This window comes from Orycteropus afer, unplaced genomic scaffold, assembly GCF_000298275.1.
Source record: "Orycteropus afer afer isolate SDZICR_OR568_19922 unplaced genomic scaffold, OryAfe1.0 scaffold00017, whole genome shotgun sequence".
NCBI classification, from domain to species: domain Eukaryota; kingdom Metazoa; phylum Chordata; class Mammalia; order Tubulidentata; family Orycteropodidae; genus Orycteropus; species Orycteropus afer.
This window is the reverse complement of record NW_006921604.1, coordinates 18,320,594-18,334,470: the sequence shown is the minus strand read 5'-3', so window position 1 is coordinate 18,334,470 and position 13,877 is coordinate 18,320,594.

Sequence of the window (13,877 nt, the reverse complement as noted above, 5' to 3'; positions counted from 1 at the left end):
AGTGACTTGCTCATGATTTTCATTTTTTTTTGTATGTTATCTACACAAGCAGGGTATTGTGCTCCTCTAATCACTGGTTGACAGCACTTATACACTCACCACCTGTCTCTTTTCCTGTTGTCAGCCTCTTGTATGTCCCTGCTGACTTTGGCAAACAGAGCTAATTCTTAGGTCTCTGGAATCCAAATGAGAACTCTATCACTTTAAAATTCAAAGTGGTTGCCACTTGTAAAGATTCAAAATGGCTGTGCCCTTGGTCACTTTAAATATTCAAAATAGCTGCCACATATGAAATATCAAAATGTCTGTGCCCTCCAGACATCAGAAAGTCAACAGCTCAGGTTGTCTCCAACAGCTCTTGCTGTTTCCCTTCCTAGTGCAGTCGTCGCTGTAGCCCTTGGTGACCAGGGCTGATCTTTAGGCCAATTGTCAGGTCCCAATACTACTTGGAAATATTCAGGCTGTTGGTTTTACCAGAGTAGCTGACAGTCCACAGTTCTGACTATCGCTGTACTCACTGTTTTTGTTCAGGTTTTTCCACTAGTTGATTCCAAATCATGGTGACCCACCATTAGGTTTCCAAGGAAGTAAATATTTATGGAAGTAGATTGCCCCATCTTCCTTCCATGGAGCAGTTGGTGGGATTGACCCACCAACCTTCTGGTTAACAGTCAAATGCCTTAGGCAATACACCAGAGCTCCTTAAAAAGAACATAGCTCTGTCAATATCTTGATTATAGTCCACTGAGACTGGTATTAGATTTCTTATCTGCACAATGAAAATAATAAAGTTGTGTTAGTTTAAACCATTAAGATTTAGATCCTATATTAGAAGGAGATCTGGTGGAATAGTGGGTAAGACATTTGCCTGCCAACCAAGAGGTCACTGGTTTGAATGCACCAGCCTCTCTGCAGAAGAAAGATGCTTCTGTAAAGATTTACAGACTTGGAAATCCAATGGGATCTCTATAAGTTGGAATCGACTCAAAAGCCATGAGTTTTAACCTGTGTTTTACTTTTTGATATTGTTCCACAGGTTTTTGATGCTTTATTTATTTATTTATTTATGCTATTCAGTTGATTTTACTCTTGCTTCTTCAGATTGGACAATTTCTACTGTGATAATGTCAAGTTCACTGACTCTCCCCTTATTCATCCCTATTCTACTCTTATCCTATGCAGTGAATTTTTTATAGTAGATATTTAATTTTGAGTTATCATATTATCAATTGGTTCTTTCTCTTGTGAGCTTTCCTATTTGTGCATTCATTTATTTTCTTTCACTTCATTAAGAAAAGTTGCAATAACTTTAAAATTCTGTTCTGCTAATACCAAGATTTAGAACTAACAGATCTGTCCTGGAAGAAGTGCACCTGAAATGTTCCTTGGAAGCGAGAATGGCCAGACTTCGTCTCACCTATTTTGGTCATGTTGTCAGAAGGGACCATTCCCAGGAGAAGGATGTCATGCTTGGTAGGGTGAAGGGTCAACGAAAGAGGGGGAAGCCTTCAATGAGATGGATTGACACAGTGGCTGAGATGATGGGCTCATGTATAGCAGGGATTGTGGAGCTGGCACAGGATCGGGCAGTGTTTCGTTCTGCTGTACATGGGGTCATTATGACTCAGAAATGACTTGACAGCACCTAACACCACCAACAACAACAAATCCCAAGATTTCAGACATTATGTACAATGCTGTTGTTTACCATTTTTCTTGAGAATTGTAATATTTTCCTCTTTGTGTGTTAATTATTATGGATTGTATCCTATGCATTATGACCATTATATGGTATAGACACTGTATTGTGTTGTATTTTCCCAAAGAAAGTTTTGTCTTATTTTGTTTTATCAGGCAATTAACTTAATTTTACTCTGACTGTAAACTCTGTCTCTTATATGGCAGTTGAAGTCTCAGTACAGCTTTTTAAGTTCAGCTATATCAAGTCTATCCCATGTATGTGTAACTGAGGAGTTAACCAGAGATCTGGGCAGAGATTACATACAGAATTTGAGCCTCTCTCTCTCTGGCACTCTTCTTCCATGTTTCTTACTTCACTTTCTAGTGTTTCTGTTTTCTTAGAACTCTATACTACAGGCTGAAAATAATGGAAATGGGAATTTCACCTTATACTTACTGCTCCCTTCCTCCAAGTATTGATATCTCTTCTCATTCTGTTTGCTTGTTATCACTCCTTAGGGCCTTCATGGAGTTGTTTTTTGTATTTTGTCCAGAGTTTACAGTTGCCATCTGTGGGAGAATTGGTTTGATAAGAGTTTGCTCAGCCATATGAAAGTGGATCTAGTCTCATTTATTTTTCAGTATATTTCTTTTTGCTGAAAATTTTAAAAGCTAATCAATAATTCTTTTCTCAATTTCTTCTGAAAGTTCCCAAGCTATATTTCAAGGGAGAATATTCTTAGAGATATAAAGAGTCATTTTGTTAGTGGAATGGAAGTACAGAATATTTTGGGGACACAAATTTTGGAAATATATCTTGTATATTCTTGGAGATTTATAAGGCTCATTAGCAATAAGTTTTGATAAATCTTGCAGTAGAGAAATATGTTAAGCTTGGTTTAAATCATCAGTCTTGTATTTGCTTGAATATAGACACCCTCTCATATAATACATAAGAATTTCATATATAACAAATATTCATAGTCTCTTTGTCTATTTGATCCAACTCACTTTCAAGTGCAACAGTTCTTTTCATGACAATGCATTTTCCACACAGTGTTTCTCTGAATCTTACCCATATTTCTTTTCCTCTGATATTAATGGACTGTACATTGAATCTATATAAACCCTTACCCAGTATAGTGAGTTAAATGGATACTATCCTCCCAAAATTCAACTCCACTTGCATCTTCTGAATGTAATCTTATTTAGAATAATGGTCTTTGCAGATGTAACTGAAGTCCCTAAGTGGTATAAACAGTTTGCACATAAGTCCTAACCTAAAGTTTGATAGTTCAAACCCACTGACAGGCATTATAAAAGAAAGTCCTGGTAACCTACTTCTGTAAAGATTATAGCCAAAAAACCCTATGGAGCACAGTTCTAATCTATAATACATGGAGTCACCATGAATTGGAATCATCTAAATGGAATAGTTTTTATTTTTTTATTTTTTGAGGGTGTGGCACTTGTAATGAAGTGAAGATGAGGTTATACTAAATAAGTTAGGCCCTAAATCCAATGACTTGTGTCCTTATACAAAAAGGAAAGTACACACAGAATAACATACATACACAGAGACACACACAAAGAAGAAACTTTTGTGATGACAGAAGCAGAGAATAGAGCAATGTTGCTAGCTACAAGGAATGCCAAGGATTGTGAGGAGCCACAAGAAGTCAGGAAGAGTCTCAGATATTTTCTTTAGAGGCTTCAGAGGGAGAACAATTCTGCTGATACCTTGATGTTTGAGTACTAGCCTCCAGAATTGTGACTCAATAAATTTCTATTGTTTTAGCCTTCAACTTTGTGGTTATATGTTAGGGAAGCATGAGGAAGCTAATGTACTCCAATTAAACACCCAACTTTGTCATAAAGCTGAATTATAAGGAGTTTTAGTTCAAAGGACCTGTTTACAATTTAAATTCTTACCGTCTGAGACTTAAAGCAGCTAGGTTTTTGAACATTGTAATGTCACCAATTTATGCATCTTTCTCACCTTTTTTAAAAAAATTTTCTTGCAAACTGGCCAGTTCTTTCTAGGGCTCATCTCTTTCATATTACACTTTGCCAAAGACAGCTAATAGCAACTAAAAACTCACAATTAACATTTTCCTTTCCAATCTTTTTTGCTTGAGCAAAATATCTTAGCTAATCTAATGATCTGCCTTCCAAATATTTCACAATGACTTACCATCTTTCCAGCACAGAATATCATTTCCTTCACCACCCACAATGTAGTTGAAAGACAGCACCAGATACTTTAATGTTATGTTGATATAGAACCTTGCATTCAGTACCAATTTAAATGTTGTTTTAGAGTCTTTTTTTTTTAACCTTTAAATCATACCCACTTGTAAAGCTGCATAGAACTTTCACATACATCCTTAGCATTATGAGCAAGCTTGTTCTGTAGGCTTTTCTAACTCAAACATATGGAAAGGTTATGGAGTACTGGTGGTGCAGTGTTTAAACACTTGGCTGTGAACTGAAGAGTTAGCAATTAGAACCCACCAGTTGCTCCTCAGGAGAAAAATGTGGCTGTCTCCTTCTGTAAAGATTACTCACTCACTGCCATTGAGTCAAACTCGACTCATAGTGACCCCTCCTTGGGTTTCTGAAGTGGTATCACTACAGAAGTAGATTGCCGAACCTTCCTTCTGAAGAGTGGCTGGTGGGTTTGAACAGCCAGCTTTCTGGTTAGAAGTCAAGTGCCTTAGGTACTATGCTACCAGAGCTCCTATAGATCTTCTAGATACACAAAAACAAATTTACCTTTTCTCCCTCACCATGTTGACTATTCTCGATAAGCAGTGTTAAGAAATATGGTGATAATAAAATCAATAGTTTACTCGTCATGTTAATGCCACCAAAATTTCATCATTAAATACAATGCTGGCTGTTGGATTTATATAAGTACTATTTATCACTGCCAAAACGGCAAGGAGGCCACATGTTCTGACCTCCTCTAATCCCACAAGAGGAAGGCAGAATCACCATCAATAGCACAAGGCCTATTCTTACAAGGCCAGCCATGCTGCCTCCCTCCAGCCCTTTCACCAAACGTTCCTCCCAAATCACCCATCACCTCTCTCCTGGGTTCGATAATTCACTGCAGTGGCCACACAGAGCTCACAGATTATGGGGTTTATTAGGGAAGCACCAGACTACAATTGAAGTTCAGGAAGAATGCTCAGTCTCTCTCCCAGCCCACCGTCCCTCAGCCAACAGTCTCTCACAGTCTCTTTCCCAGCAGTGCTGGTCCCTTGGTGTCTCACTCAGCAATGCGTGTCTCTTGCACCTCTTTCCCAGCAGCACGTGTCTCTTTCCGGGGTGCGTGTCTCTTTCCACAGCACGTCTTCCTCAAACAGCAGTCAGAGAGAGTTCTGCCTCTAGGAGGCCTCCTTTTGAGCCTGGCAGGGTGGTCAAATTAGCCAATTATAGCATCAGAACTCTAAGTACCTGAGAGAGAGTGGGAACCTCCCAGAACATTGTTTTGTGCCACTCCCAACAGAAATACTCCAGGTGGACACCTTCAGCAATCAGGAGTTTCTCAGTTGCTCATAGCGAATCCCACCTTGGAGTTTACAAAGACTTATGGGTAGAAAAGCCACACAAAGTAATTTACTACACTGCAATCACATAAGTATGTAATTTTCTAATGTACTGGGAATGGATTTTGAGTATTGTCAAAGACCCATTTGCATCTATGGAAATTAATTATCAACTTAATTAATTCAATAAGTATTTATTGCCACTTATGCTCCATCATTGTAGTTGGTATTTGGTGAATAAGATGCAACCCTTACCCTTACTGATTTTCCAGTACAGAGATGAAAATTAGGTTTACTACCTTGATGTGGAGGAGTCAGCCGCAGGGATCCAGGTGAGGGGAGGGAACCCAGGCCGTGCCCCAAAGTGGCAAGGCAGAAAGGTGGGGGAAAGGGCAGAAAAAGTCCAGGGGGACTGGGACAGAGTGAGGAGGCAGCAGTAGGGATCCAAGTAAGGGGAGGTTTGAGAGGTTCTCAACAGCCAAGGGAGACAAATTTGTCTGTCGGCTTGTCCTACTGTGGTGATGTGTTACTGTGAGTTTTGAGGCTGTGCCACTGGTGTTTCAAATCCAGCAGGGTGCAAATGGGGCAAAAATATCAGCCCGGCTTGCAGACTGAGACAGACTAGGAAGAAGGAAGAGGCCATCCACTTCTCAAAGAATCGGCCAGGGAAAACCTTATGAATAGCAGAGAAACACCGTCTGATATATTACTGCACAACTTTATGAATATTCCAGAAATATTGTACAACACAGAGGAGGAGGATGAGTCACTTAGGCTAGAAGGCTCTCTAAATAGGACTAGGAAAGAGGTGCATCATCAGAGTAAAACCAGCCTTACTCATATGGATAAGGTAAAGCTTTTGAGACCTCCATTTGCTGATGTGACACCGCTCAAACTGAGGAGAAACAGTGGCAAATATCCATTAATCATTGGAAAATGGAATATACGAAGTACGAATCAAGGAAAATCTGAAGTTGTCAAAAATGAAATGGAATGCATAAAGATTGATATCTTAGGCATTCGTGAGCTGAAATGGTCTGTTTTTGGCATTTTGAATCAGACAGCCATATGATTTACTGTGCTGGGAATGACAAATTGAATTGGAATAGTGTGGCATTCATCATCACAAAGGATGTTTTGAGATGTGTCCTAAAATACAATGCTGTCAGTGATAAGATAATATTCATACACCTAAAAGGAAGAATGGTTAATACTACTCTTATTCAAATTTATGAACTGACCACCAAAACCAAAAATGAGGAAATGGAAAAGTTTTATTAACTTCTACAGTCTGAAACTGACTGAACATGCAATCAGGATGTGTTAATTATCACTGGTGACTGGAATACAAAAGTTGGAAGAAAAGAAGAATTACCAGTAGTTGGAAAATTTGGCCTTGGTGACAGAAATGATGCTGGAGATTGCATGGTAGAATTTTGCAAGATCACAGACATATTCACTGCAAATACCTTTTTTTCAACAATACAAATGGTGGCTGTACATGTGGACTTTGCCAGATGGAACACATAGGAATCAGATTAACTACATTTGTGGCAAGAGGCAATGGAAAACCTTAATATCTTCAGCCAAAACCAGGCCAGGAACTGACTGTGGAACAGACCATCAACTACTCATAAGCAAGCTCAACTTGAAGTTAAAGACAATTAAAACAAGTCCACAAGAGCCAAAATATGATCTTGAATATATTCTTCCTGAATTTAGAGACCATCTAAAAAATAGATTTGATGCATTGAACACCAATGACCAAAACCCAGAAGAATTGTGGGATGACATCAAGAACATCATACATGAAGAAATCAAGAGGTCACTAAAAAGATGAGAAAAGAAGAGAAGACAAAAATGGATGGCAGAAGAGACTCTGAAACTTGCCCTTGAGCAGAGAGTAGCTAAAGCAAATGGAAGAAATGACAAGATAAAAGAGCTGAACCGAAGATTTCAAAGAGCAGCTTGAGCAGACAAAGCCAATTACTATAATGAAATATGGAAGGACTTGGAGTTAGAAAACCAAAAGGGAAGAATATACTCAGCATTTCTCAAGCTGAAAGAACTGAAGAAAAAATTTAAGCCTGAATTTGCAATATTGAAAGATTCTATGGGCAAAACATTGAATGAGGCAGGAAACATCAAAAGAAGATGGAAAGAATACACAGATTTACTGTACCAAAAAGCATATGATCTAGAACCAATGGTATTGAAGGAAGTAGTTGAAGCTGCACTGAAGAAATTAGTGAAGAATAAGGCTCCAGGAATTGACAGAATACCCATTGAGATATTTAAACAAATGGAGGCACTCACTTGGTTATGCCAAGAGACTTGGAAGACAGCTACCTGGCCAACTGACTGGAAGACATCTATATTTGTACCCATTCCAAAGAAAGGCCATCTCACAGAATGTGGAAACTATCAAACAATATCATTAATATTACACACAAGTAAGATTTTAGTGAAGATAATTAAAAAATGGTTGCAGTAGTATATTGACAGATAAAGTCCAGTGGTGCAATCTGGATTCAGAAAAGGATGTGGAACAAGGGATATCATTGCTGCTGTCAGATGGATCTTGGCTTAAGGCAAAGAATGCCAGAAAGATGTTTACTTGTGTTTTATTGACTATGCAAAGACATTGATTGTGTGGATCATGACAAATTGTGGATAACATTGAGAAGAATGGGAATTCCCAAACATTTGATTGTACTCGTGAGGAACCTGTACCTTGACCAGGAGGCTGTCGTTTGAACAGAAAAAAGGGACACTGCATGGTTTGAAATCAAGAAGGGAGTGTGTCAGGATTGTATCCTTTCCCCATACTTATTCAATATATATGCTGAACAAATAATCCGAGCAGCTGGACTATATGAAGAAAAATGTGGCATCAGGATTGAAGAAAAAATCATTAACAACCCGTGATATGCTGATGACACAACTTTGCTTGCTGAAAGTGAGGATGACTTGAGGCACTTACTGATGAAGATTGAAGAATACAGTCTGCAGTATGGATTACATCTCAATATAAAGAAAACAAAAATCCTCACAACTGGACCTATAAGCAGCATCATGATAAATGGAGAAAAGTTTGAGGTTGTCAAAGAATTCACATTGCTTGATTCTCCAATAGACACCAATGGAAGCAGCAGTCAAGACATTAGATGACATATAGCACTGGGCAAGTTGGCTGCAAAGGAACTCTTTCAAGTGCTGAGGAGCAAGGATGTCTCCTTGAGGACTAAGGTGTGCCTGACATAAGCCATATTTCCAATCGCCTCATATGCACGTGAGAGCTGGACAATGAATAAAGAAGACCGAAGAAGAGTTGATTCTTTTTACTTGTGGTGCTGGCAAAGAATACTGAAAGTACCATGGACTGCTAAAAGAACTAACAGATCTGTCCTGGAGGAAGTGCAGTTGAAATGTTCCTTGGAAACGAGAATGACCAGACTTTATTTTACCTACTTTGTTCACGTTGTCAGAAGGGACCATTCCCTGGAGAAAGATGTCATGCTTGGTAAGGTGGAGGTTGACGAAAGAGGAGAAGGCCTTCAACAAGATGGATTGACACAGAGGCTTCGATGATGGGCTCAGCTATAGCAAGGATCATTGAGCTAGTGTGGGTTTGGGCGGTATTTTGTTCTGCTGTGCATAGGGTTGCTATGAGTTGGAAATGACTCAACGGCACCTAACAACAACAACAACAACTTTGATGTATGTAAGTGCTATATTCTAATATCATTCTTATATTACTGAAAGAAACAGTACATTGTAATTAATAATATACTTTTTTGTAAATATCTTTTTTATTAAATTTTATTATGCATTGGATGCAAATTTACAGAATGAAATTTGTTTTACCTTCAACAATTCATGTACATTTGATTTCCTGCTTGATTACCATCCCCCATCATAACAACCTCTACTCCCCTCCCTTCTTTGGCTATCCCCTCCCTATGCCCTTCTTAACTATGCACTCCTATATGTCCAGGTTTCCCTCTATGTGAATACTGCCCCTTATGGCTCATGGCTGATTGCTCTAAGAGGTATATCTCCCTAGAGTAGGTGGGTGCATCACCCTATGGTATGTTCTGCATGCAGGTCCTTCTGTGGGCTGAGAGCCAATCTTTGGGAGTGAGTCCAATTCTAGGCCTGAAGGGTTACCCAAGGCTATAGTCTTGGGGGTTCCACCAGACTCCTTCTGACAGATAATTCTGGTCATTTTTGAATTCTGTTCCACATTTTTCCCCCCACGCTATACAGGATCTCCAGTTTTTGATCCCTTTCTTAGTGGTTGGCACTGGTACCTGGGTATCATCTAGTTCTTCTGGTCTTGTTGTTGTTAAGTGCCGTCGAGTCATTTCCAACTCATAGCAACCCCATGCACAGCAGAATGAAACACTGCCCAATCCCGTGCCAGCCCCACAATCCCTGCTATACTTGAGCCCATCATTGCAGCCACCGTGTCAATCCATCTCGTTGAAGGCCTCCCCCTCTTTTATTGACCCTCCACCCTACCAAGCATGACATCCTTCTCCAGGGAATGGTCCCTTCTTACAACATGACCAAAATAGGTGAGACGAAGTCTGGCCATTCTTGCTTCCAAGGAACATTCTGGCTGCACTTCCTCCAGGACAGACCTGTTAGTTCTTGTAGCAGTCCAGGGTACTTTCAGCATTCTCTGCCAGCACCACAACTCAAAAGCATCAATTCTTCTTCATTCTTCCTTATTCATTGTCCAGCTCTCACATGCATACGAGGTGATTGGAAATATCATGGCTTGTGTCAGGCGCACCTTAGTCCTCAAGGAGATATCCTTGCTCCTCAGCACTTGAAACAGTTCCTTCACAGTTGACTTTCCCAATGCTACATGTCATCTAATGTCCTGACTGCTCCTTCCGTTGGTATCGATTGTAGAACCAAGCAACATGAATTCTTTGACAACCTCAATCTTCTCTCCATTTATTGTGATGCTGCTCATTGGTCCAGTTGTGAGGATTTTTGTTTTCTTTATATTGAGACGTACTCCACACTGCAGACTGTATTCTTCAACCTTCATCAGTAGGTGCCTTAAGTCATCCTCACTTTCAGCAAGCAAGTCTTGGGGTCCACCACATCCTTGGACTAATTGTTTCCAGAAGGCTTTGATTTTCTTCACTCTTCTTTGCTGCAAATGAGATCAATAGTTACATCTTAGATGGCTGCTTGAAAGCTTTTAAGACCACAGTCACTGCTCACCAAAGTAAGTTGTGGAACAAGATTTTTATGTACTATGTTGAGTCAATTGAGCTTGGTGTTCCCTGAGACTGTGGTCCTGAGTTGGCAGGCCCAGTGATTCTCTCTTTCAAGGTATTTGGTTGTCTCTGAGAGGTTAGTTCAAATCTGTCGTCTGTTGTTTCTGGTGTGGCTAAGTTTATCTTCAGTCAAGTCTATCCTTGATCTAGGGTATATTCCTGTTCAGTGACCCTCACCTGATCTTCTGACTTGTCTATGCATTTATCTGTAGCCTGATATTTGGTGTTAGTGGTAATGCAGCATTGTGGGTGTAATAGTATTTGCCACTGTTGCCTGTATCTTTAGTGCATGTTTCTGTGTCCTCCCTTTTTCCATTGTCACAGTGCTGGTCACAGGCTTTTTGCATACCACACCTCTCTTCACCCAAATCAACATGTGCTTCCCAACTAGTCCAAAATTTTCTTTCCCTTTCGTCCCATCCCTGGTAACCAATAAAGTGAGTTTCCTTCCCTAAGTAAATCTTTCCTTGACTTTTTATAATAATGGGCTCGTACAGTATTTGTCCTTCTGTTACTGACTTATTTCACTGAGCATAATGTTCTCCAAATTCATCCAAGTTGTGAGATGATTCATGTACTTTTCATTATTTTTTAATGTAGCATAGTATTCCATTTTGTGAATGTACCATAATTTAGTTATCCATTCATTTGTTGATGGGCATTTAGGTTGTTTCCATCTCTTTGCTATAGGGAATTGTGCTGTAATGAACATGGGTGTACATATGTCAGTTCATGTCCTTTCACCTCTTTAGGATATATTCCTAATAATGGAATTGCTGGATCAAATGGTATTTCTATTTTCTGCTTTTTAAGGAAATGCCATATCATTTTCCACAACGGCTAATGATTGTGAGCATTTCCTCATGTATTTGTTGGCTGCCAGTATAATATGCATTTTTAAATGGTTAATTTCTACTATTTTAAAGAATTCTGTGCCTATACTAAAAAGCAAAGTTGAGTTTGCTGTTATGTTATTCTTTCAAGAGAATATTGTGTCATCATGGAAGAATAGAAGGGCTGTATATGCACAGGGAGACACCTCAGGGAGCAGGAGTGCATGCGAAGGAAGTACACAAGGAAGAGATAACTATGGGGAGGAAGTGGGAGGGGAGCTGTTGTACTGTGGGAAATTAGGCAATGTCATGAGACAAAGTGTATATGAGCTGCTGTATAGAAAGTGAATTTGCTCTGTAAACTTTCACCGAAATTACAATAAAAAAAAAGAAAGTAAAAGGTGCCTAGCTGGCCAAACTGAAAAGAATTAGAAACACAAAGGAGGTCAAGGAGGAAAAGAAAAAGAAAAGAAAAAAAAAAAACCCTTCATGGTACTCACAGACATTAAAGACACAGAGTAGACAGAGCTCGAGGATTTTGAGGTGAGCCAAAGCCATGCTAGTGGATGAAGATCGTGTTGGGAAATAGATCATGACTCCTGTAGCGTAAGTTGCCATGGAGTCCAGAAGAGAGTAAAGGAAAGGGAAGATAAACTCTCCAAATGAACAAAACCCCAAATCAGACCCATGACAGTAGGCTCAGGTCCAACTCTCTGCAAACCTTTCTAGCAGAGAGTGGAAGTGAGGCTTGGGATTCTAGGGCTTGTGAATCCTTGCACAGGAGGGCTGTTCTTTTTCAGGGAGGCTGCTAAGTTTGAATTGCAGGGCTTTGATTGACTGTGAATGCCGCCATCAGCAAACCTCTCCAAATGGATGCAGGGGATGCATCACTGGCTGAAATATCTCATACTAAGCACAAAAACAAAAACAAGCTTTAGTTTTCTTTCCAGGAGATCACTTCTTGTGCCAATCTCCTTTCTCCTACACAGGCACTTAGTGAATAAGCAGATTCTGCCACAACAACCAGATCCCAGGGCTGGAGGCTGAACATAACTAGAAAAATCCTGCCTCAATTATCTTAACTTCCCTTCACATTTCTGTTTTCCTCTTACTCATTTTTTTCTTTCTATCTGATCATTTACCCTTTTAACTCCCTGTCTTTTTTTTTTTTTAATTGTGATTTGGGTGAAAATTTACAGAGCAAATTCACTTTCCATACAACAATTCACATACACTTTGTCTCATGACATTGACCACAATTTACCACAATGCAACATCTCCCCTCATATTTCCTCCCGACGGTTACCTCTTCCCTGTGTCCATCCCTCCATGTACTCCTGCCCCCTGAGCTGTCTCCCTGTGCATAAACAGCTCTTCTTTCTCCCATAATTGTTCTCTCCAAGGAGTGTATCTACGTAAGGTAAATGTTCAACTCATATGCCTATCTATTGTGTGGCTGGAAGCCACAGGCATGGGTTCAACTCCAGACCTGAAGGGCAGCTAGGGACCATAGTCTCAGTGGTTCCACCAGGCTCTATCAGACCAGCAAACCTGGTTCCCCTCCTTTTATTTTTTTCTCCAAATGACTTTGAGTTTTGTTCCACATTGTTCTCCCTCTCTATCCAGGATCTCCTACATAGATCTCCTTCCAAGTGGTTGACAGTAATAGCTGGGAACCATCAAGTTCTTCTGGTCTCATAGTTGCATAGACTGCAGATCAGATGGTGTACCAATTGCTAGGACTAATTGTTTCCATGAGTTTTTGGTTTCCTTCATTCTTCTTTGCTCTGGATGAGTAGAGACTCATCGTTGCATCTGGATGGCAGCTAGCAAGCTTTTAAGATCCCAGTTGCTACTCACCAAAGTAGGAGGTGGAACAATGTTTTGTGTAGTATGTTATGCCAATTGAGCTTGATGTCCCCTGTGATGAGGTCCCGAGCCCACAGGTTCAACTACTCGGTCCCTCTTGCTAGCTGGTTGTGACCAAGCAATGACTACAACCTTGCCCCATGTCAGCTCTACTATACACCTGGGAATTCAGATCATACACATAAACTTATAGGATCATTGTCTGCCAACCCTAAACATATTCTTGGGTACACTCCCCACTTCATAGACATATCTAATAGTTCAGTCTGTCCACCCATCTATCCACCTATATACCCATGTTTGCCATCACTGACAATGCAGTACTGTATGTGCAAAATGGTTCATCTTTGTTGTCTGTACCTCCCAAATACCTCTCTATGTATTTCTCTTCCTCAATGCCACTATATTGCTCATTCACATTTGGTACATTGCCCTTCTCTTCACCCAAATCAATACTTATCTCTATCTAACAGTGTTCCCTCCCCTCCCCTCCCCTCCCAACCCTGGTAACCAACAAAGAAAATGTCCTTCCATAGATAAACATTTCCTTGACTTTTACAATAATGGACTAATACAATATTTGTCCTTTTGTGATTGACTTATTTTGCCTAGCATAATGTCTTCCAAGTTCATCTACGTTA